At 46.3% G+C, this 24,901-nt stretch overlaps 1 long non-coding RNA gene across 1 annotated transcript; it reads right to left on the bottom strand.

Annotated features, from left to right (window-relative positions):
* Positions 1 to 23,072: 23,072 nt before the first annotated feature.
* Positions 23,073 to 24,063, bottom strand: LOC143773594 (uncharacterized). The gene is made up of 3 exons (XR_013215249.1): positions 24,020 to 24,063; positions 23,436 to 23,658; positions 23,073 to 23,171 (listed from the first exon to the last, which is right to left on the bottom strand). It is a non-coding gene; the product is annotated as an uncharacterized LOC143773594 (long non-coding RNA).
* Between the last annotated feature and the right edge of the window lie 838 nt (positions 24,064 to 24,901).

The following is a 24,901-nucleotide window of genomic DNA, read 5'->3' as shown; positions in this document are numbered from 1 at the left end:
AAAAATAAACGGAACAAGAGTAACCTCTCAGAAACCTAAAGAGGTGAAAGGAAGAGGAACTGGGAAGGAAAACAAAGAGACTCACTGCAGGAATTCAACTGGTGTTTACCATGCAAGGTAAAACCTTTAGGGTATGTTTACTGTTATGGACCTGGTGGTTAGGAGCACCCGGAATGACCTGATGAGTAAACTAGTAATCGGAACAAGCTCTGGGAAAGTGGGAACTCTGCTGACCGCAAACCCTACTCCTATCACACACACTAGAAATAGCCGTGGAGCGTACCTAACTCTCCCTAGACGCCTCTTCACAGCCTAAGAGCTAACTACCCCTAAAGATAGAAATAGAAGCCTAACCTTGCCTCAGAGAAATTTCCCAAAGGTAAAGGCAGCCCCCCACATATATTGACTGTCAGTTAAGAGGAAAGTCACAAACACAGGAATGAAACAGGTTTTAGCAAAGGAGGACAGACTTCACTAAATAGTCAGAGGAAAGAAAAGGAAACTATGCGGTCAGCACAAAAAACTACAAAAAACCACGCAGAGTATGCAAAAAGACCCCCACACCGACTCACGGTGTGGAGGTGCAACACTGCACCCCCAGAGCTTCTAGCTAGCAAGGAAATATCATGATAGCAAGCTGGACTAGAATTTAGCAGTACTAAGAAATATATTCAGGCAGTAGTAACAACAAATGAACTAGCAGGGACTTAGCTTCTGCCGGAGTAGACAGGTCCTCAGAGAAGTCCAAGAGAGATCTGAACCAATACTGAAACATTGACAGCTGGCATGAAGTAACGATCTGAGTAGAGTTAAATAGGGAAGCAAGCATAACAATAAACGAAGGCAGCTGAGAAAGCAAACCTCAGAGACCAGCAGTTCCGCCCAAAGCCACCAGAGGGAGTCCAAGAGCAGAACTAACCAAAGTACCATTCCTGACCACAGGAGGGAGTCCGAGAAATAGAATTCACAACAGTACCCCCCCTTGAGGAGGGGTCACCGAACCCTCACCAGGGCCCCCAGGCCGATCAGGACGAGCCAAATGAAAGGCACAAACTAAATCGGCAGCATGGACATCTGAGGCAACAACCCAGGAATTATCCTCCTGACCATAGCCCTTCCACTTAACCAGGTACTGGAGCTTCCGTCTCGAAATACGAGAATCCAAAATTTTTTCCACCACATACTCCAACTCCCCCTCAACCAACACCGGAGCAGGAGGATCAACGGAGGGAACCATAGGCGCCACATACCTCCGCAACAACGACCTATGGAACACATTATGGATGGCAAAGGAAGCTGGAAGGACCAAACAAAATGACACAGGGTTGAGAATTTCAGAAATCTTATAAGGACCAATGAAACGAGGCTTAAACTTAGGAGAAGAAACCTTCATAAGAACATAACGAGAAGATAACCAAACCAAATCCCCAACACGAAGTCGAGGACCAACACAACGACGGCGGTTAGCGAAACATTGAGCCTTCTCCTGGGACAACGTCAGATTGTCCACTACGTGAGTCCAAATTTGCTGCAATCTGTCCACCACAGAATCCACACCAGGACAGTCAGAAGGCTCAACCTGCCCTGAAGAAAAACGAGGATGAAAACCAGAATTGCAAAAAAAAGGCGAAACCAAAGTAGCCGAACTAGCCCGATTATTAAGGGCGAACTCAGCCAATGGCAAAAAGGTCACCCAATCATCCTGATCAGCAGAAACAAAGCATCTCAGATAGGCCTCCAAAGTCTGGTTGGTTCGTTCGGTTTGGCCATTTGTCTGAGGATGGAAAGCCGAAGAAAAAGACAAATCAATGCCCATCTTAGCACAAAAGGACTGCCAAAACCTAGAGACAAACTGGGACCCTCTGTCCGACACAATGTTCTCCGGAATGCCATGCAAACGAACCACATGCTGAAAGAATAATGGCACCAAATCAGAGGAGGAAGGTAATTTAGGCAAGGGTACCAAATGGACCATCTTAGAAAAGCAATCACAAACCACCCAGATGACAGACATCCTTTGAGAGACAGGAAGATCTGAAATAAAATCCATGGAAACATGCGTCCAAGGCCTTTTCGGGACCGGCAAGGGCAAAAGCAACCCACTGGCACGAGAACAGCAGGGCTTGGCCCGAGCACAAGTCCCACAAGACTGCACAAAAGAACGCACATCCCGTGACAAGGAAGGCCACCAAAAGGACCTAGCCACCAAATCCCTGGTACAAAAAATCCCAGGATGACCAGCCAACACCGAGCAATGAACCTCAGAAATAACTCTGCTAGTCCATCTATCAGGGACAAACAGTCTCTCCGCTGGACAACGGTCAGGTCTATCAGCCTGAAACTCCTGCAGCACCCGCCGCAAATCAGGGGAGATGGCAGACAGAATTACCCCCTCTTTGAGAATACCAGCCGGCTCAGGGACTCCCGAAGAATCAGGCACAAAACTCCTAGAAAGGGCATCAGCCTTCACATTCTTAGAACCCGGAAGGTATGAAACCACAAAATCGAAACGGGAGAAAAACAGTGACCATCGAGCCTGTCTAGGATTCAACCGCTTGGCAGACTCGAGATAAGTCAAATTCTTGTGATCCGTCAAGACCACCACGCGGTGCTTGGCTCCCTCAAGCCAATGTCACCACTCCTCGAATGCCCACTTCATAGCCAGCAGCTCCCGATTGCCAACATCATAATTACGCTCAGCAGGCGAAAATTTTCTAGAAAAGAAGGCACATGGCTTCATCACAGAGCCATCAGAACTTCTTTGAGACAAAACAGCCCCTGCTCCAATCTCAGAAGCATCAACCTCAACCTGAAAAGGGAGCGAAACATCTGGCTGACGCAACACAGGGGCCGAAGAAAAACGACGTTTCAGCTCCTGAAAAGCCTCCACGGCCGCAGAGGACCAATTCACCACATCAGCACCTTTCTTTGTCAAATCAGTCAAAGGTTTAACCACACTAGAAAAATTAGCGATGAAGCGAAGGTAAAAATTAGCAAAGCCCAGGAATTTCTGAAGACTCTTCACAGATGTAGGTTGAGTACAATCATAAATGGCCTGAACTTTAACAGGATCCATCTCGATAGTAGAAGGGGAAAAAATGAAGCCCAAAAAGGAAACCTTCTGAACTCCGAAGAGACATTTAGACCCCTTCACAAACAAGGAATTAGCACGAAGGACCTGGAATACCATTCTGACCTGCCTCACATGAGACTCCCAATCATCTGAAAAGACCAAAATATCATCCAAATATACAATCATGAATCTATCCAGACACTTTCGGAAGATGTCATGCATAAAGGACTGAAACACAGATGGAGCGTTAGAAAGCCCGAATGGCATCACCAGGTACTCAAAATGGCCCTCGGGCATATTAAATGCTGTTTTCCATTCATCGCCCTGTTTAATACGCACAAGGTTATATGCCCTTCGAAAATCTATCTTGGTGAACCAACTAGCCCCCTTAATCCGAGCAAACAAATCAGACAGCAGAGGCAAAGGGTACTGAAATTTGACCGTGATTTTATTGAGAAGGCGGTATTCTATACAGGGTCTCAGAGAACCATTCTTCTTGGCCACAAAAAAGAACCCTGCTCCCAACGGTGATGAAGACGGGCGAATATGCCCTTTCTCCAAGGACTCCTTTATATAACTCCGCATAGCGGTGTGTTCTGGCACGGATAAATTGAAAAGTCGGCCCTTAGGAAACTTACTACCAGGGATCAAATTTATAGCACAATCACAATCCCTATGAGGGGGTAGGATACTGGATTTGGGCTCATCAAATACATCCCGGTAATCCGACAGAAACTCAGGGACATCAGAAGGAATGGATGAAGAAATTGACATCATTGGAACATCGCCATGTACCCCTTGACAACCCCAACTAGACACAGACATTGATTTCCAATCCAATACTGGATTATGAACCTGTAGCCATGGCAAACCCAACACGACCACATCATGCAAATTATGCAACACCAAAAAGCGAATATCTTCCTGATGTGCAGGAGCCATGCACATGGTCAACTGAGTCCAGTACTGAGGTTTATTCCTGGCCAAAGGCGTAGCATCAATTCCCCTTAATGGAATAGGATACTGCAAAGGCTCCAGAAAAAAAACACAATGCCTGGCAAACTCCAAGTCCATCAAATTCAGGGCAGCGCCCGAATCCACAAATGCCATAACCGAGTAGGACGACAGAGAGCAAATCAAAGTAACAGACTAAAGAAATTTAGGCTGTACAGTAGCAATGGTGACAGACATAGCGAACCGCTTAGTGCGCTTAGGACAATCAGAGATAGCATGAGTAGGGTCACCACAGTAAAAACACAGCCGATTCTGATGTCTGTGTTCTTGCCGTTCAGTTCTGGTCAAAGTTCTATCACATTGCATAAGCTCAGGCCTCTGCTCAGAGGACACCGCCAAATGGTGCACAACTTTGCGCTCGCGCAAACGCCGATCAATTTGAATGGCCAAGGACATTGATTCATTCAGACCAGCAGGCGTGGGGAAGCCCACCATAACATCCTTAAGGCCCTCAGAGAGACCCTTTCTAAAAATTGCTGCCAGGGCACACTCATTCCATTGAGTAAGCACAGACCACTTTCTAAACTTCTGACAATATACCTCCGCTTCATCCTGACCCTGACACAAAGCCAGCAAGGTTTTCTCTGCCTGATCCACTGAATTCGGTTCGTCATAAAGCAATCCAAGCGCCAGAAAAAACGCATCTACATTAAGCAATGCAGGATCTCCTGGCGCAAGGGAGAATGCCCAGTCTTGAGGGTCGCCACGTAACAAAGAAATAATAATTTTTACCTGCTGAATGGGGTCACCAGAGGAGCGGGGTTTCAAAGCAAGAAACAGTCTACAATTATTTTTGAAATTCAGAAACTTAGATCTATCCCCAGAAAACAAATCAGGAATTGGAATTCTAGGCTCTAACATCGGATTCTGAACTACATAATCTTGAATGCTTTGGACCCTTGCAGCGAGTTGATCCACACAAGAGGACAGACCTTGAATATCCATATCTACACCTGAGTCCTGAACCACCCAGAGATTAAGGGGAAAAGAGAGACAAAACACACTGCAAAGAAAAAAAAATGGGTTCAGAACTTCTCTTATCCCTCCTTTGAGATGCATTAACACTTTGTGGGCCAGCTGTACTGTTATGGACCTGGTGGTTAGGAGCACCCGGAATGACTTGATGAGTAAACTAGTAATCGGAACAAGCTCTGGGAAAGTGGGAACTCTGCTGACCGCAAACCCTACTCCTATCACACACACTAGAAATAGCCATGGAGCGTACCTAACTCTCCCTAGACGCCTCTTCACAGCCTAAGAGCTAACTACCCCTAAAGATAGAAATAGAAGCCTAACCTTGCCTCAGAGAAATTTCCCAAAGGTAAAGGCAGCCCCCCACATATATTGACTGTCAGTTAAGAGGAAAGTCACAAACACAGGAATGAAACAGGTTTTAGCAAAGGAGGCCAGACTTCACTAAATAGTCAGAGGAAAGAAAAGGAAACTATGCGGTCAGCACAAAAAACTACAAAAAACCACGCAGAGTATGCAAAAAGACCCCCACACCGACTCACGGTGTGGAGGTGCAACACTGCACCCCCAGAGCTTCCAGCTAGCAAGGAAATATCATGATAGCAAGCTGGACTAGAATTTAGCAGTACTAAGAAATATATTCAGGCAGTAGTAACAACAAATGAACTAGCAGGGACTTAGCTTCTGCCGGAGTAGACAGGTCCTCAGAGAAGTCCAAGAGAGATCTGAACCAATACTGAAACATTGACAGCTGGCATGAAGTAACGATCTGAGTAGAGTTAAATAGGGAAGCAAGCATAACAATAAACGAAGGCAGCTGAGAAAGCAAACCTCAGAGACCAGCAGTTCCGCTCAAAGCCACCAGAGGGAGTCCAAGAGCAGAACTAACCAAAGTACCATTCCTGACCACAGGAGGGAGTCCGAGAAATGGAATTCACAACAGTTTCCACAGGCAGAATCCGGCAGCGCTTTGGATTCAGTACATGTCCGCTCTGTCCAAAGCGCTGCCAGCTTTTGAACGCCGGTGATTCCGCATGTATTCATTGAACCATGCGGAATCACCGCATCCTATACATTGGATGGTGATATTTATTTTGCGGAGACCGAGCGTCTCCACAAGATAAATCGACATGCTGAGGTCTGGAAAGACGCGCCGCATGTCCGGTTATGCAGGAAAGCCGGAGGTGTCCTTGCACGCATAGTGGAGATGGGATTTCTTTCAGCGTCGTCAAACCCGCAGCGTTCACTGACGGTGGAAACATATCCTTAGCTGAAGGGCTGCAACTCCTAAACACATGTCTACCTAGAGGTATAGCCCCCAAGGAAGTGCAGATAAGGGTGGACATATAAAACCCAGAGCAGACAAAACACGAAAATGGAAAACACTTGGGGAGGTGCAAACCAAGAAGGATAAACAAAGTCAATTGGAATCATCAGCATTTGGACAGGGAAGAAAAGGCAATAGCTCAGCAGGCAGAGGAACTGACCAAGGAGCAACAAGTCAGTGAATCGAATCTCCAAACTAAGTCGTGAAAGCTGCATGGGCACACAGAAAAGCCTGACTCCAGCGATATATTACTTACTGGCCTGCTTGGCATAGTTTTGATAGAATTCCTGTCTTTCCTGCTGTATATGTAGTAGTGGTCATAATGCTAAGCTATATATAACCCCTCCCACACCACTGATTGGCAGTTTCCTGTGTATGCTGTGCTTTGTCAGCATGCTGCCAATCAGTTGTCGGTGCTGGGTTATACAGATTGTGTTTAAAAGCATACTCAACCGCTGGAGTGCATTGTAATCACACCCACGGCTGTTGTGATCATGCAAAATAAAAGTAAGTGTGGACTGAGTCAAGTTTTTTGACTAAGTTAGTTTAGGAAAACCTGTCTTGGGCTTTTATTTTTGGAGAGATCTGTAGGATGGAAGTGGGATGGATCTCTCCCCCAGTCTGGGTCTTACAAGTGGCTCATGACCATGGTTTTCATTTAAACCTGCAGTAAAGGTTTGGGTGTGTCAATTTTTTGTGTTTGGATTTCACATGCAGCTGTGGTTTCACATGAAGGAGCTGTGGTTGTATGCCTGGCTGTGTGAAGCTAACACAGGCCAGAGTCAGCAATGTGGACGAACACGGTAGCACCCTTGAATCTTATGGGGATGCAAGTGCCAGTGGCACTGTACTTTATTTACATATTCCCGGCTACAATCTGGAGGTAATGATTTCATGTATGCAGTATTTGGACAATTAAGGACATTTACTTAACTTGCCTGGGTCATTATCTTGTAAGAGGGTGGTGCTGTTATGGACAGTAACACGCTGCCACTTTAAGAGGCAGCACCCCCTTGTTTGGTGTGATGGAATGTTCTGCTTCCCCCCTGCTATAGACTGTGAAGATGAGCTGCCCTAGAATAAGGGGAGGAGTTGAGCCTGTACTGTGTGTGTGAGCTGAAGCTGCGACAGAGAGAACTGTGTGCTGTTTGCTACAAGAAAGGTCCCACAGCCTGGGACGCAGTGTACTTGTGAAATTTGCAAGACTTTTCCGGGTACAGCAAAGGTGGCTGTTCTGTGCTAGTTTGTGAAGCCACGAAGTTACTGAGAAAGGGACTTATAGTTTCCAAGAGCATCCCTAGGACCCAGAAGCATGGAGAAGACCACGTTTCACAGAGCTGACAGAAAGCCGTGCGCACCGCCATATTAGACTTCTGGGGGCCCCCTGGGACTGGACCTGAGTCCCCAACATCACCGTGAGTCTGTTACTGTTTGGTGCACCTGTTAGGGCCTAGTGTAGGCTTCAGTAGTCAGTGCATGGCAGCCGTGGGGCCTGCTTAGTAAAGGCCAGGGAGGTTATATGTAGAGTAGCATCGTTATTTGTTTATTGTTTAAATTTGCTTGTGAGACATATTTTGAGGCTGTAATAGTTGTAGCACCGTGCTATTTTACGGACAAGATAAGGTTCATAACTCTTGTAAAGTGTCTCTTGCCATTGCATACCCATTTGCATCTTCCTCACCCACTTCATTCCTTGCTTCCCAATAAATCTACCCTTTGTTGTTTGCACCTCATCTTGTGTACAGTAGTCTTCCTGCACCGTGGTGGTCCCCCTGCCATCACTTCAAGCTCACTAAATTCACTGGCAGAAACGCTGCTGCCTTACAGTCATGCAAAATAACTCAAGCTCAATGCATGGTTCACATCCTGAATTTACTGAATTTAATACTGCAAGATTTATTTTGAAAATATACACGCTTGGGAAAGATGAGGACTATGGGAAAAAAAGTGTCAGCTAATTTCATTAGGTATTATGTGGCAAAACACGCCCTCCTGACTTTGCAAAAAAGGGTTGCCAGAGCTCCACCTGGTTTATGACATCACAACCGCTGGAATTTGATGCTGTACTTGTTCCAGTGTTTGTACGAACAGAGTAAAGCCATGACAGATTACGTCATGCAACAGTCACTGTCAGGGCTCATTCTCACATGCGAGAAACTTGGATGAGTCTCGCACGTCAATACCTGGCACTGCACCCAGCACTCGGATCAGAGCGTGTGGCTGCAGGCTCCGATCCGAGTGCCGGGTGCAGTGGCGGGTATTGACGTGCGTGACTCATCCAAGTTTATCGCATGTGAGAATGAGCCCTCACGCACAGTGTAGAACAGACTAAGAGTATGCTTCCACTGTCAGGGTCGCATCAGGATTTGACGCAGGTAAAATCTGCACCATATCTGCACCTGAGGTCACTGGCAGGTCACCTGCGTTTTTGATGCGTTTTTCATGTGGATTTGTGTGTCTTTTTGTAAGCTAAATAAAGATATACAAAAAAAAAAAGAAACTCCATTGAAGAATAATGTTTAGAGACACAGATAGATACGATAGATAGGTAGACAGATAGATAGATAGATAGATAGATAGATAGATAGATAGATAGATAGATAGATAGATAGATAATACCAAGCCCGATGTTTAGTAATAAACATAATAAAATGTTAATAAAGAGTTAGGCTGGGATCACACATGCAAGAAACTCAGACGAGTCCCGGCACTCGGGAGCAGAGCGTGCAGCTAAATGTAGTTCTATGCAGCTACACGCTCTGCTCCTGAGTGCCGGCGGCGGTGCCAGGTATTAAGATGGGAGACTTGTCCGAGTTTCTCGTATGTGTGATCCCGGCCTTAAATAAAGACACACACACACACACGAAATCTGCGTTAGGCCAGGGTCACACTTGCAAGAAACGCACACGAGTCTCTCGCCTCAATACCCTGCACTGCCGCCGGCACTTGACGTGGGCTTGGCATGGGCTCTCGCACAATTTTCTGTGCCAGAGAGGGAAAGCCAGCAACTGGGGGACAGATGTTTGTAGCCTAGGAAGGGGTTAATACCCATGGAGCTTCCCAGGCTATGAATATCAGCCCACAGCTGTATATTTAGCCTTTTACTGGCTATAAAAATAGGAGGACCCCCCAAAAAACATTGGGTCCCCCTATAATTTTTAGCCAGAAAGGCTACGCAGACAGCTGCGGGCTGATATTCATAGCCTAGGAAGGGACCATGGATATTGGCCCCCCTGGCTACAAATACCAGCTCCCAGCCGCCCCATAAATGACGCATCTATAAGATGCACCAATTCTGGTGCTTATCCTCTCTCTTCCCACTGCCCTGTATCGGTGGCATATGGTGTAATAAGGGGTTAATGTCACCTTTGTAAGGTGAGGTTAAGCCTGCTTAGTAATGGAGAGGTGTCAATAAGATACCTACTATTACTAATCCTATAGTTGTGAAATGATTAATAAAACACACACATGCAGAATAAAGTATTTTAATGAAACAAAACACCACACAGTTTTTATATCTTTATTGTACGCTCATTCCTGCGATGCCCTCGTTCTCTTGGAAAAAAATAAAAAATAATAAACCAACAGTATACTCACTTTGTCCCTCGTAGTCCATTTAATAACGTGTCCCACGATGAGTCCAGCTCTGCTACATCTGGATGCCTGACATCCAGACATAGCAGAGCTTGTAGATGACCGCCGGAGATAACTTTCCAGAGATCACCTACACTGCAGTGTTCTCACAATCAGCTGATCAGCTGACTGTGAGAACCAGGCTAGTGACAAGGAGATATCCCCCAGTCACGTGCACGGCAGTGGGACTGCAATGGGACTGGTAAGCCCGCATGTAAATTAGTAGACATGCATAGTAAGCTGCATTTACGCAGTTACTACGCATGTGACTAATCACTAGATGAGGTTTTACCGCATCTAATGATAGTCTATGGTAAATTTACGGTGCGGCAACGGAGCTTAGCCGCATTGTAAACAAACATGCTGCGTTCTGAAAAGACGCGCCGCATGCCCGTTTACGAGGGTCTACCGCAGGCGTCTTTTAATGCATAGTGGAGATGGGGTTTCATGAAATCCCCTCCACTATGCTGTAACATCTGGACACTGCGTGTTTGATGCTGCGGCTCTACGCAGCGTCAAACACGCAGTGTTTCCTGACCATGGAAACACACCCTAAGTGCAACACAAAAAGATAAGGGAAGGGGAACCAAACATTAGGGAAGGGGGAAGTGGAGACCCCTGAGATGATCTAATGTCACCCTGTCTGTCCTACCATCCCTATATAGATTCACTCCTATCGCCGAGCAGGATACCTAACCCCTGTGTGACCCTGGAAATAAACCCTGCACCGGGAAGGACAGGATGACCGCTAGTCAATCCCACTAACATTAAAGACAGCAAGGATAAATGCAACAAGGGGGACACTTAGCTTGAGTAGCCTCAGAGTGACAAACCAACGCCCTCCAAACTCAAAGAGGATGCTAGCAGACTGCTACAGCTCCAAGTGTAACACCTGCACTGGGAACTGTCAGGGCAGCTACTGGTATACTGGGATTTACAGACACCAAGAAGAGCTTTGCAGCTGCTGTTATACAGGGACCTACAGACATTAGCAGATTTTCCTCTGAGCTGCAGTGGACTACAATTCCCAAGGAGCCTTGGACTACAATTCCCAGGGATCCTTGTTTCAGTCAGATGACACAGCCTGGATTGGATGAGGAGGGACGTGGAGGGAGGAGCTGGGCAGAAAGTGAAAGCAAGAATTCAGAGAAAGAAAAGAGCGTGGCATCTTGCTGGGAGAGACTGAGCACGGTGGATTTGCATCCCTCTACGCTGCAGTGTTGCTGTCCCCTCGGATATACCCGCACTGCTGGAGAGAGAGCGGCTTTGTTTTATCCTCTGGAGCAAGTTGCATCAAGAACTTGGAGAGTTCTGCCGGCACTCCCACTGTATAAGGGACTGAATCCGGTCGCCCCCAGCTGGTGTCCAGAGAACCATCCGACCGTTGGAGACGCACAGTGAGTGCCCTTCTGAGACTTGTGGTTCTACCAGCGCTATTTACAGTGAGTACATTACAGCCCAGACTATTGCCATTGATATTCGTCTAAGTGCACCAACTGTTCTAATTTGCGCGCCAACATCTGCGGAAACTGGGCCCCAACGTTTGGACTGAGTTAAACTAGAAGAAACAAAAACCCTGCTACATTATACTTGCAGGGTTGAAGTAGAATTAGAGTGTGATGTGTATATGACTTTGACAGAGCACAGTTACTTGTATTGCATGTTATTCTTTTACATCCATCTCATTTATGCTGCATAGCAATAAACCTGTTAAACTGTTTTACTCCTGATCCCTGTGAGTGTGTACTGAGTGTGGCAGGGGCTTCCCGAGTCAGCCCCTGGCAGAAGATAATAGTCCTTCTGCAGTCCCAGAGTGAGCTCCAATCAAGATTCGGGTGGAGGCACTGCACCCTGGAGAGGTGAGACCCCCCATAACACCCAGTGTACCATGGTAGCCCTAAAGGGGTGTTACAGTGGAGGCACTGCTGAGATCCAGAACACAGGAGTATTTACTATGGAGACTTTAACAGAACGAGAAGTGTATTTGGAGTGTGAAGAGATGGATGTTCCCGCCAAACAAAGCTTTGCAGTGAGTGGTGAGCTCTGTGATGCGTCTGATGAAGAGATACTGAAAATAGTTAACCGACTCACTGAACTTGCCCACCCTAAAGTGGTCGACCGCAGGAAGGAAAGGGGGGGACAGTTACCCACAGCCCTGATTTCAACCGGGCAGATCTTGAGGAAAGAATACTTCCCATCCATGGTAGTCGTGTCTTCAGAGTATGGTCGACAATGGCAGATCACTTGGCCTACTGAGTCCGAAGTTGAGACTCGGCAACAGGAATCAACCACTCAGCCTAGAAAGATAGTATATATCCACCCTCTACTCCACCTAGATTCCGTCCTGAAGAGACAGCGGCCCCTGCTGATGTGCTTATGACAGCTATGGAAAAGTTAGTCAGTTTGCCAAGATGCAGCCATAAGGGAACTACCGTCGTCTAAGAACTTTCTCGGGTGCCCTCCCCACCCCTACTGGAGAAGAAGGATATGATACTTGGAGGGATGTAACTTTACAGTGCCTAGAAGGGTGGCAGTGCACTGATGCTGTAAAGAAGCAGAGAATAGTAGAGAGCTTGAAGGGTACTGCTATGGAGGTGGTGCAGGCTGCTTGGTGGAGCAAGCCTCTGGCAACTTATCAAGATTATATGAGTGCTTTAGAAGATGCTTTTGGATCCCCTGAAGATGCTACTGATCTACTCTATAAACTCCGTACCACCTACCAACAGCCAGATGAGAAGATGTCTGACTATCTATACCAACTAGATAAGCTGGTTCATATAATAGTATCTAAAGGTGGCATCAGCCCTAAAGAAGTTGATCAGTGTCGCCTGGAACAAGTACTCAGAGGAGCTCTCACTCATGATCCAATTGCCCAGCGGATGAGGTCTTGTGATAGAGAGATGTCACGCTCACGCCCTGAATGGTGGGCGTGAACTCGGGGGGTTTGTGGCCCCACTGTGCCACAAACCAGACTACCCTGGAAGGGGCGTGACTATGACAGCTGCCTGGGTTTTCACTGGAGCCTCTGATGGTGAGGTCAGGCTTGTGCAGCAGGCAGCTGCCAGGTGCTACTCCAGGGTGGTGTCTGGCTGTGGCTGCTGATCCCACTTGGGAGACAGGAACACCAGGATTGGTGCGGGCATCAGGCAGGACTGGCAGAAGAGCACGGCTGAAACTCAGACGACTAGGCTGGCACGACTGAGACACAGGGCTGGCAGAGATATGGCAGAGAACACAGGGCTGGCAGAGACATGGCAGAGAACACAGGGCTGGCAGAGACACGGCAGAGAACACAGGGCTGGCAGGAACACAGGACTGGCAGGGACGGCAGGAAACACAGGACTGGCTAGGACGGCAATAAACACAGGACTGGAAGGCACAGCAGGACTGGCAGGAACACTGGATTGGAAGGCACGGCAGAGAACACAGGACTGGTTGATGTGGTTTATGAAGGAACAGGTAGGCACCTGTTCACACTGGAGGTGCAGGTACGGATATGTAGTGTGGAGGAACAGGTAGGGACCTGTTCACACTGGAGGTGCAGGAACGGATATGAAATATGAAGAAACAGGTAGGGACCTGTTCACACAGGAGGTGCAGAAAAGGAAACAAGCAGAAAGGAATGAGGTATGAAGGAACAGGTTGGGACCTGTTCACACAGGAGATGCAGGTACGGAAATAAGCCAGAAGGAAAGGAGAATGAAGGAACAGGTTGGGACCTGTTCGCACTGGAAGAGAACCGCAAGGCTGCGGATAGGAATGGTAGAGCAGCAAGAGAAAGTGTAGCAACAGAAGCTAAGCAGAGCCTAACCACAAGGAATGCGGAGAGGAGCTGCAGCAAGGGATAACTGCAGCAGCAGAGCAGAGCAGAACCGCAAGGAATGCAGAGAGGAGCTGCAGCAAGAGATTACGGCAGCTGCAGAAGCTAAGCAGAGTAGAAAGGAAACACATAACAAGCAAGGTAAACACTGAAGGCTGGTGAAAGTTTGTACGCTCATACTAATACATATAGTCATGTGATAAAACCAGCCCATATATGGAAAAAGTGTGGGACACACTACTGCTAATAAGCAAAACCACTACGAAAAATAGTGTCAAAGTCCAAAAATGCATATAAAAAGATGTTTATTAAATACAAAAACAGACAAAGTCAACAAGGTAGGGGACATGAAACACAACCCCATGGAACCTAGGAGTAAAGCAGTGATCCCCAAATGGCAATAAAACAATCAACCCATAGATGGTACATACCATTAAAGTGGGCTCACATAAAAAGATATATAACACTATCAAATGGTTACATCAAAGCAAAAATATAATGATGGAATAGTAATAATGATGAACAACCATAGACAGGTGTGAATACAGATGGTAAAGGTGAACATACCACTCAGAAATGGGGAATCACGCCAACTCTAACCCACCCCAACGCGCGTTTCGGTAAAGTCCTTCCTCAGGGGGCGTGTGAAGGTTTAGTGTGACCATCCCCACATGTCCCCGCATATATCAATGGTCAACCTTGCACAGTATTACTGGATAGCGGGTCTCAAGTATCCATCATCTTTGAAGGATGGTATAAGAGATATTTATCCAACGTGCCTCTGAAACCGTTGTCTGGACTCGTGGTGTGGGGACTGAGTGAGCACAGCTACCCCTACAGAGGATACGTGTCCGTGACGCTATGATTCTCAAAGACTGTTGTTGGAGTGGATAAAGAGATACCCATCATAGCGCTAATCTGCCCAGAGGCCGAGGCAGATGAGAGAGCAACACCTGTCATAGTGGGAACAAATGCCAACATCTTCCGTACGTTAGCTCAGTGGTGTCGGGAAGTTGGGGGAGAAAATTACTCGCAGACCCTATCCATCCACCCAGTCTGCCTGGAGGCCTATGTGAGAACCGAGGAGGAGAAGAGGGAACTACGGCCTGAAAGCTTTGACCCTTGTTTTGAAGGAAGCGAGCTAAAAGGAGAAGAGAGGGGGTTGGTCATTGATGGCCTGATGATGCGAGGTGCAGTTTTTTCTCTAGGTGAATGGGACATGGGCCTCGCCCAAGGAGTGGAGCATCGCATTCGGTTGAAGGATCAAAAGCCTTTTCGAGAGAGATCCCGAAGATTGGCCCCGGCGGATATCGAAGATGTCAGGCAGTATCTACGCGGTATGTTAGACACAGGAGTCATCATAGAGTCTAGTAGCCCCTATGCTTCCCCCATCGTGATAGCTCGAAAGAAAAATGGAGCTATTCGGATGTGTGTGGATTATCGTACCTTGAATAAACGTACGATCCCGACCAGTACACTGTGCCCCGAATCGATGAAGCTTTGGATTGCCTGCAAGGGAGCCAATGGTTTTCTGTGTTAGATCTCCGGAGTGGCTACTATCAGATACCCATGTCAAAAGAAGATCAAGAGAAGACCGCTTTTATCTGCCCCATTGGGTTCTTCGAGTTTCAGAGACTGCCTCAAGGACTGACAGGTGCTCCGGCCACTTTTCAGAGATGTATGGACAAAGTAGTGGGGGACATGCACTTACGTGAGGTCCTGGTTTATCTAGATGATCTAATTGTTTTTGGGAAGACTCTGGAAGAACACAACCAGCGGTTGTTCAAGGTGCTGGAACGGTTGAAGGAGGCTGGGTTGAAGTTGTCCCTTGACAAGTGCCGGATTTGCCAGACGACTGTGAAATATGTGGGGCACATAGTCAGCCGAGAAGGAATTTCCACCGACCCCGCCAAAGTGGAGGCTGTTGTAAACTGGCTTAAACCCACCAAACTGAAGGAGCTTAGGTCCTTTTTAGGATTTTGCGGATACTACCGAAGATTTGTACCCCAGTACTCTCGGATTGCGAAGCCGTTAACTGCCCTTATTCAGGGGTATCCCCCTTCCGGGAGGACAGCCCACTCCTCAAGGTCAGGAAAGAGGGTCTACTTCAGAGTTAATGAACTTTTTTGGGATAGATGGACACTGGCATGCGACGAGGCATTCGAGAAACTGAAGTTATGCTTGACCCAAACCCCAGTGTTGGCCTATGCAGACCCCAGTAAACCATATGTGTTACATGTAGATGCTTCTCTTGACGGACTAGGAGGGATTCTCTATCAAGACCATGAAGGCTGTCTGCATCCCGTCTACTACATTAGTCGAGGATTGACTCCCAGTGAACGCAACTACCCAGCTCATAAACTGGAGTTTCTGGCTTTGAAATGGGCTGTAGTGGACACGCTGCATGACTACCTCTATGGGGTACCCTTTGTGGTTCATACCGACAACAATCCATTAACCTACGTGAGAACCACGGCAAAACTGGATGCCACGGGGTACCGGTGGCTTGCCGCATTCTCTTTGTACGATTTTAGCTTAAAGTATCGACCGGGGATCAGTAACATTGATGCAGACACACTCTCTCTCCTGCCTAGGGAACCCTTAAATGAGGAAGAAGAAGGAGGCTGGATAGAGGTCCCTGCCCCTGAGGTGAAGACTCTGTGCCATAGACATCAAACTAATGCTCTCCCTATGCAGGGTTGTTGTTGTGAATTCTGCTTTTGGGCTCCCTCCGGTGGTTGTAGGTGGTAATGCAGTTGTCCCTGAGTTGCAGTCCTGGTCAGGTGTATCTGCTGATTGCAGTTCTGACTGGGGTATTTAGGCGTTTAGGATTCATTAGTCCTTGCCAGTTGTCCATGGTTGTTGGGAGGTTTTGGTCCTGGTTTGGTTCCTTCTGCCTTCTGCCAAATCAGCAAAGATAAGTGTCTGGTTTTGGTTTCTGTGGCACACATGCTGTGCTATGCTTTTTTTTTGTCCAGCTTAGATTGTGTCAGTATTTTCTCAGTCTTGTTGGATTCTCTGGAGTGGCAGATATACATTCCATGTCTTTAGTTAGATTGTGGAACTTTTTGTATTATCTGCTGTGGATATTTTTGGAAGGGTTTTAATACTGACCGCTTAGTATTCTGTCCTATCTTTCCCTATTTAGCTAGAGTGGCCTCTTTTGCTGAATCCTGTTTTCTGCCTGCGTGTGTCTTTCCTCTCCTACTCACAGTCAATATTCGTGGGTGGCTGCCTATCCTTTGGGGTTCTGCTCTGAGGCAAGGTAGTATTCCTATTTCCATCTATAGGGGTATTTAGTCCTCCGGCTGTGTCGAGGTGTCTAGGGTTTGTTAGGCACACCCCACGGCTACTTCTAGTTTCGGTGTTAGTTCAGGTTTTGCGGTCAGTACAGTTTCCACCTACTCCAGAGAAAGTTCATGTGGCTCCAAAGTCACCGGATCATAACAGGTTGTGCTGAATTCCTAGGAGTATCCAGTGAAGCGCTCCCGTTGTTGTACTGCCGAGTGACAAATGTAACCCCAGACTTTCTCCCTCAACTGACTCGTAATCAAGTCCAAAAGGTGCAGCAGGAGGATCGATCAGTGGGAGTAGTCCAATGGTGGGTTAGGAGGGTCTGGAGGCCCGGAAAGAATGCATTACGAACAGAGAAATCTATCCTGCTGACTCGGCAGCTAGAGTCTCTGGTAGTAAGAAATGGACTACTATATTGGGAGGCAAAGCGCCAGAAGGGAGGAGTCGCCGACTGCTGGTGTTACCCACCCGATTTCAGAGGATGGTCATGAAGTCCCTGCATGATGACCATGGACATCTTGGCATCAAAAAGACCACGAGTCTTGTGGCTGACCGATTTTACTGGCCTCGGATGGAAGCGGATCTTGAAGAATACTGCAAATCATGCTCCCGGTGTGTGTTGAGAAAAACCTTGCCTTTGAGAACAGCCCCCCTTGTGAACATTACCAGTGATGGCCCACTTGAGCTAGTGTGCATTGATTTCCTCTCCATCGAGCCTGATGAAAGCAATGTCAGTAATGTGTTAGTGGTCACTGACCATTTCACCCGATATGCCCAAGCCTACCCCACCAAAGATCAAAGGGCAACTACTGTAGCAAAAATCACTATGGGAGAAGTTCTTCGTGCATTATGGGCTGCCTGCCCGCATCCATACCGATCAAGGAAGAGATTTCGAAAGTAGACTAATCAAGGAGCTATGCGCCATCTGTGGGATCAAGAAATCCAGAACCACCCCGTATCACCCCCAAGGGGACCCTCAACCTGAGAGGTTCAACCGTACCCTTCTGAACATGTTAGGCACTTTGGATCCCAGGAAGAAGGGACAATGGAGCAGGCATGTGAGTCAGTTGGTTCATGCCTACAATTGCACCACAAATGAGTCAACGGGATACTCGCCTTATTTTCTCATGTTTGGAAGAAAAGCCAGCTACCAGTGGATATTAGTTTTGGGACATCCTTTGACAATTCTAATGGGAAGACCTACTTAAAATATGTGTCCCAGCTAAAAGAAAATTTGAAAAAAGCGTACAGATTGGCAGAGCAGGCCTCTGGTCGATCAGGGAAGCGCAATAAGACTCGCTACGACTGTAGAGTTCAGGAACAAGTATTACTGCCTGGAGATACTGTAGAGTCCTTATCCAACTTCTACTTCTTCCTGGGAAGCACAAGCTTGCTGATCTGTGGTGTCCTGACCCTTATGTGGTGATGGAGAAGCTGCCTGGTGTCCCGGCCTACAGAGTGAAGCCCGAGAAAGGTTTTGACAGCTCCACCCTCTATCATCGACACCATTTGTTGCCTGTGGGAAAAAACATCCCGTTACCGCCATTGCCCACCCAAGGAGGTCATACAACCCTTCCATGCAATAGGAGAAGTCGTAGGTGTCAACAACCACTCCAGCCTGGAGTTGCTTCAGGAGGAAGTGACAGCGAGTCCGGGGATGAATGGGGACCCGACGGTCAATGGAGCTACAGGTGGACTGAGGACCCATGCCCCATAGGCAGGGGCCCTGAAAACCAGACTCCTGAAGTGGAAGCACAAAAAAGGGACATTTGTCAGGAGGCGAGTGCGCTCTGCCCACCATTGGGGGAGATTTCAGAAGAGGGACATTTATTAAATGAAGAGATCCACCTGGAGGAGCCCGTTCTTGACAGACAAGAATCGGGGGCTGAGGAGGGGGCCCCCTCAGTACACACTCGTCTCAAACGGGACACTAGGCCACCCATGATGCTGACCTATGATAGAATGGGACATACCACTGAGGTCCCTAGGCTGATACACTTTAATTCAAATTCTGTTTGGCCTTATTTCCCAGTATCTCCCATGTGTCCAGGAGGTGGTTTGTGTGCATGTAAATTTGGTGTTAGTCAGGATGCTTTAACCCCCATTCATGTTTCAGGTGATGAGTCCTCATGTCGTGATGGGACACGTTCAATGACTCACCAGGGGGAGAATGTAACACCTGCACTGGGAACTGTCAGGGCAGCTACTGGTATACTGGGATTTACAGACACTAAGAAGAGCTTTGCAGCTGCTGTTATATAGGGACCTATAGACATTAGCAGAGTTTCCTCTGAGCTGCAGTGGACTACAATTCCCAAGGACCCTTGGACTACAATTCCCAGGGATCCTTGTTTCAGTCAGATGACACAGCCTGGATTGGATGAGGAGGGACTTGGAGGGAGGAGCTGGGCAGAAAGTGAAAGCAAGAATTCAGAGAAAGAAAAGAGCGTGGCATCTTGCTGGGAGAGACTGAGCATGGTGGATTTGCATTGCACCACGCTGCAGGGTTGCTGTCCCCTCGGATATACCCGCGCTGCTGGAGAGAGAGCGGCTTTGTTTTACCCTCTGGAGCAAGTTGCATCAAGAACTTGGAGAGTTCTGCCGGCACTCCCACCGTATAAAGGACTGAATCCGGCCACCCCCAGCTGGTGTCCAGAGAACCATCCGACCGTTGGAGACGGGCAGTGAGTGCCCTTCTGAGACTTGTGGTCCTACCAGCGCTATTTACAGTGAGTACATTACAGCCCAGACTATTGCCATTGATATTCGTCTAAGTGCACCAACTGTTCTAATTTGCGCGCCAACATCCGCGGCAACTGGGCCCCAACGTTTGGACTGAGTTAAACTAGAAGAAACAAAAACCCTGCTACATTATACTTGCAGGGTTGAAGTAGAATTAGAGTGTAATGTGTATATGACTTTGACAGAGCACAGTTACTTGTATTGCATGTTATTCATTTAAATCCATCTCATTTATGCTGCATAGCAAAAAACCTGTTAAACTGTTTTACTCCTGATCCCTGTGAGTGTGTACTGAGTGTGGCAGGGGCTTCCCGAGTCAGCCCCTGGCAGAAGATAATAGTCCTTCTGCAGTCCAAGAGAGAGCTCCAATCAAGATTCGGGTGGAGGCACTGCGCCCTGGAGAGGTGAGACCCCCCATAACACCCAGTGTACCGTGGTAGCCCTAAAGGGGTGTTACACAAGTCTCAACAGAGAAGTGCAAACAGGAAATAACACCTGCACCTCCCAGCAGGAAGTAGGGAGTTATAAACACCCAGATCCAGGTGTGGTCATTAGCACTGGTGAAGGTGAATACTAATCTGCAAAACAAACAACCGAGACCTTCTACAGACAGATGCAGTGCAGCGGTCTGCAGCCTCTGACACATCCCTAAGGCTAGGTTCACATTGCGTTAAGTACATTCCGTTAAACGGATCCGTTAAACGCATGTACAGAAAAGAGCCAGATTTGTAGAAAATTTGGCTTCACGTTAACGCTTGCGTTAACGCACGTGACTGCGTTATGCCATTCTGATGTCCGTTCGTGAAGCATCCACTTGTCTGCGTTTGGCACTGTCAATAAAGTTGTTTGTTCTCTTTTTTTTTTTTTTCCTTTTGTCAGCGTCGGGTGTGGGTGCATACACATTCTCCATTTTGAAAGCATTGAGTGAACTTCTGCTAGCAAGATGTTTGTGTCTGAGCTCGTTAGATTTCGCTTCATGCGGTTGCGACTTCGGCAGAGAAAGCGTATTTCTCAAAGGAGATATTGGATCCATGAAGTGAATTTCTTACGGAATACATATGGTGCCTTTCACACCCTGTATGTTCAGCTTCGGGATCATCCCTCCAAATTCCAACGTTATCTACGGATGTCCATTGAGACCTTTGATGTTCTGCTCTCGCATGTGAAGGATGAGATACATCATCAGCACAGCACTTTCCGTGAAAGCATTTGTGCGGAGCAACGTTTAGTGGTCTAAGGTAATTATAATTTTTTTGAACCTTCTATTGACAAAGACAACATGTAATTTATCGTGGGGCATAATTTTGTACATGTAGGCAATTGTATTATTCCATTTTAACTATCCTTTTTGTTAGTTGTCCTTTAAAATCCTAACAATATATTTTTTTGTTTTTCATTTGTGATTACCGACACGAGTTTGCATCTCGGCTTCAGGAAAATGGCCGCCGCGATCTCCATCTGCGCACGCGCGGCATCCCGCGGCCATTTTCCCGAAGCCCCGTGCAGCAGAGCACTCCATCTGCGCACGCGCGGCCTCAGGAAGATGGCCGCCCCCACCGATGACCAGGGGAATAGCGCAGATCATGCTTTTTTTCTTCACCTGCGCAGTGGATTCGGCAGTTGGACATGCACAAACCACTACGCCACCAACGGAAAGATAAGCAAGATCTGGGGGAAGAAACAGCGATGTCACCACGCCCATTTGACCAGACCAGCGTGAGTGACAGCCCAAAACGACGACTTTACAAAGGTATTTCGGCAGCATAGGTGGGGAATAAAGGCACAAAAAAGACACTAATGTAAAGCACAGCTCTGCCCCTATTTAACTCTATTTTTATCTCATCTTTAAAAAACGGGGTGACAGGTTCCCTTTAAAATGGCGAATCTTACTAACTTGCATGCAACTGCAACCTGAAAATGTGGACCGTGTAGTGAAGGCATGCATCTGTCTGCACAATTTTGTTTCCCGACATGAACCCCAGGTGGTTGACCCCGATGACTGAGTCGAACCTCATCAGCATAGATTCGACTGCTGTTCGGTCTACAGTGGAAATTATGAGGATTCGGGATCAATTTGCTAGTTACTTCACACATGAAGGCCTTGTTCCATGGCAAGACATACACGTGTGAAAATGTTGAAGCCTGATGTTATAGCCTGATGTTATTGGTGAAATGTGTGGGGCAATTTTTGTTTGTTTGAGTTCCCATAACCTTATTTATCTAGTGTAAAAAGTTAAAGTCATATTATGTATTGTAAAAAGTTAAAGCCATACAAGAAAAAGAAATTTTAAAGTAACAGTTTACTATAAATGTTATAAAATTTTTCAAACGCAGTGTTGCTATACTTTTTTTTTACATATGATATCCCATAGGGATGAACAAAACCATACACCCAAAATTGGCTGAAATGACACACAAAAAATTTAAACGATGAAATAGAAACAGGTTGTTGACAGTAAACAGTACTTATAGACTATGATACTGTGCCGGCGTATTGTCTGCCTAACTGTACGATGGACTGCTACATTGCCTCTGCAGTTCCATGCTCGGTTCACCCCGGTCTCTGTATTGTGGGTTGTAGGCCGACATGTCCATGCTTCTTGTTCTCGATGAAGTGGGTTCCTGGGGGCCCACAAATTCCTGAAGTAGGTCATTCAGTCTTTGCCTAAACATAAAGTTTCTGTGTGCCGGGATATTTTGAGCTACAGGTACATAGGACATAAACATGAGCTTCCACTCATTGGCTGCATATGCAGACTCACGGGATTGCAAGTCTGTAATTTCCCGCCTCAGGTCTCTGTGTTCACTGCGACACATATCCTCTACCCGTTGGAGTCCATCGACAATTATGGCATCAGCTTCATCTTTTTGGGATGCTCGCTTGCGTCCACGCTGTGCTTGCAAACGGGCACTGACACCAGAAGACACTGTAGCTCTTTCCACAGATTGTGGCTTGCTCATGCCAGACACATCTTCAGCGCCCGTCTGCTGGCTTGGTTCCAGTGGAGATGGCTCAGGTTCCTCTGCCTCTCTAGGTGCAGCGGTACTGCATATCGTTCACTAACCAAAAAAAAAAACTTTATTATTTTAATTTAAACTATTTTGTATTGCACAACTAAAAAAGCTTTTTACTTACGAGCGCTGCGACAAAGTTTTTTGCAGAAAAAGCAATTGCTCATAATGCACATATGGGGTGACCCGTTTGCCACCAGATCCACTGGGTGTGTTTTGGCTGTTGCAGAAGTCACGTACAAAGCGATCCCTAATCGATCTCCAACGGGTATGGACAGCATCGGCTTTAAAGAAAAAAAAAAATTAGATAAATAGATAATAGACAATAGATAGATAGTTGATAGATAAATAGTAGATAGATAGTGGATAGATAGATAGATAGATAGATAGTATATAGACAGTGGATAGATAGATAGTAGATAAATAGTAATTTTTTTAGTAAGTTTTTTAAGTAGATTTAGTAGATTTAAAAAAAAAAAAACATGTAAAAAAAATGTTTGACTGTTTGCAATCTTTACATTTTGCAAGTTAAGTTCAACATTATTTACCAATTTTTTTCTTAGAGGATGCCGACTTCTCCATGTATCGTGGGTCAAAATGGCATATAATTTTATCCCACAACTTCCTGTTTTTGACTATGTCGTGGTGGGAGCTGTTGCTTTGGTCCCATATGGATGGATTGGCTTCCACTAAATTGATCAGCGTCTCGTTATGAATGTCCAAGGGCTCTTCGTCAACCACAATCCTTTTTTTTTTGCTGGGCGGCTTGGACTATGTAAACACAAAACGTTATATTGAAAGGTTAAATTTCACTGGATGGATAGATAGACAGATAGATAGATAGTTGATAGATAGTAGATAGATAGTTTATGGATATAGTAGATAGATTGTAGATAAACAGTGGATACATAGTAGATAGATAGTGGATAGATAGATTGTCGACAAATAGTGGATAGATAGATAGTTGATAAATAGTGGATATGTTTGATTCTTTTTTTTTTAGTAAATTTTTTTTTGTATTTATTACCTTTTTTAATAATAAAAAAATAGTAGATTTTTAAATTAAAAAAAAAAAAAGGTTTTGTTGGTTTTTCGTGTCAAAAATGAAAATTAATAATAGCGTGATATTTACCACTGGGAGGTGTGGTGACGACAGGCGGCGAGGCTGTTTTTTTTCCCTCTGTCCTCCTTGTTCAACAACCTATGTTGTAGTTAAAACAAAATAAAAATTTACAATTCTTGTATCAATAAATTTATGCGTGAAAACAACAAAATGTGTGGCATGTACCTTTGTAGCTTTGGCCTGTTTTTTTTTTGGGGGGGGGCCTAGCAGGCTCGGGCTCCGATGACTCCTATTTGCAATAAAAACATGATTATACACGTGCTTACCTCAATACACTGGAGTGACAAACAACAACAATATTGTGGCTTTTTAAAGTGCAAGCCTACCGTTTGCGAAGAAAACACGGCAGACACCCTGCTGCTGCTGCTTGCCTCACTATCCGACATCTGTGTGCAAACAAAAAAAAACATTTTTACCAAACACACATCCGACGGGCACTACACACTCACATGATGTATACAGAGAGATATAATATAATAATACATAGAATTGTACTTACATTGCCTCTGATCTCTTGCAATACACTCTCACAATGTGCTGCAGGCGTCTGGAAACTGTAGTAGTGTCACTTCTAAAAATGGCTGAAATCATATTTCCTGTCACATGACCACATGGACCACCCTCAAACGCAATTCAAACGTATGGTTTTATTTGGGAATTTCGCCTGATTTGCATCTGGCTGCGTTTGCAATAGCCTTCAATGGCAGAATTAACGCTTCCGTTAGTCTTGCGTTACCTTGACTGGACCCGAAAACGCTGCAAGCCGCGTTCCAAGGTCTGTCATAAAAAACGTAATGTGACAAACGCATGCCAATTTTGGCATGCGTCACGATGCGTCAGACAATGCAAGTCTATGGGTGCGTTACAATGTCCTTTATATTGCGTTTTCAC

This window comes from Ranitomeya variabilis, chromosome 5 (genome assembly GCF_051348905.1).
Source record: "Ranitomeya variabilis isolate aRanVar5 chromosome 5, aRanVar5.hap1, whole genome shotgun sequence".
Taxonomy (NCBI): Eukaryota; Metazoa; Chordata; class Amphibia; order Anura; family Dendrobatidae; genus Ranitomeya; species Ranitomeya variabilis.
This window is presented reverse-complemented; position numbering and strand designations above follow the sequence as displayed.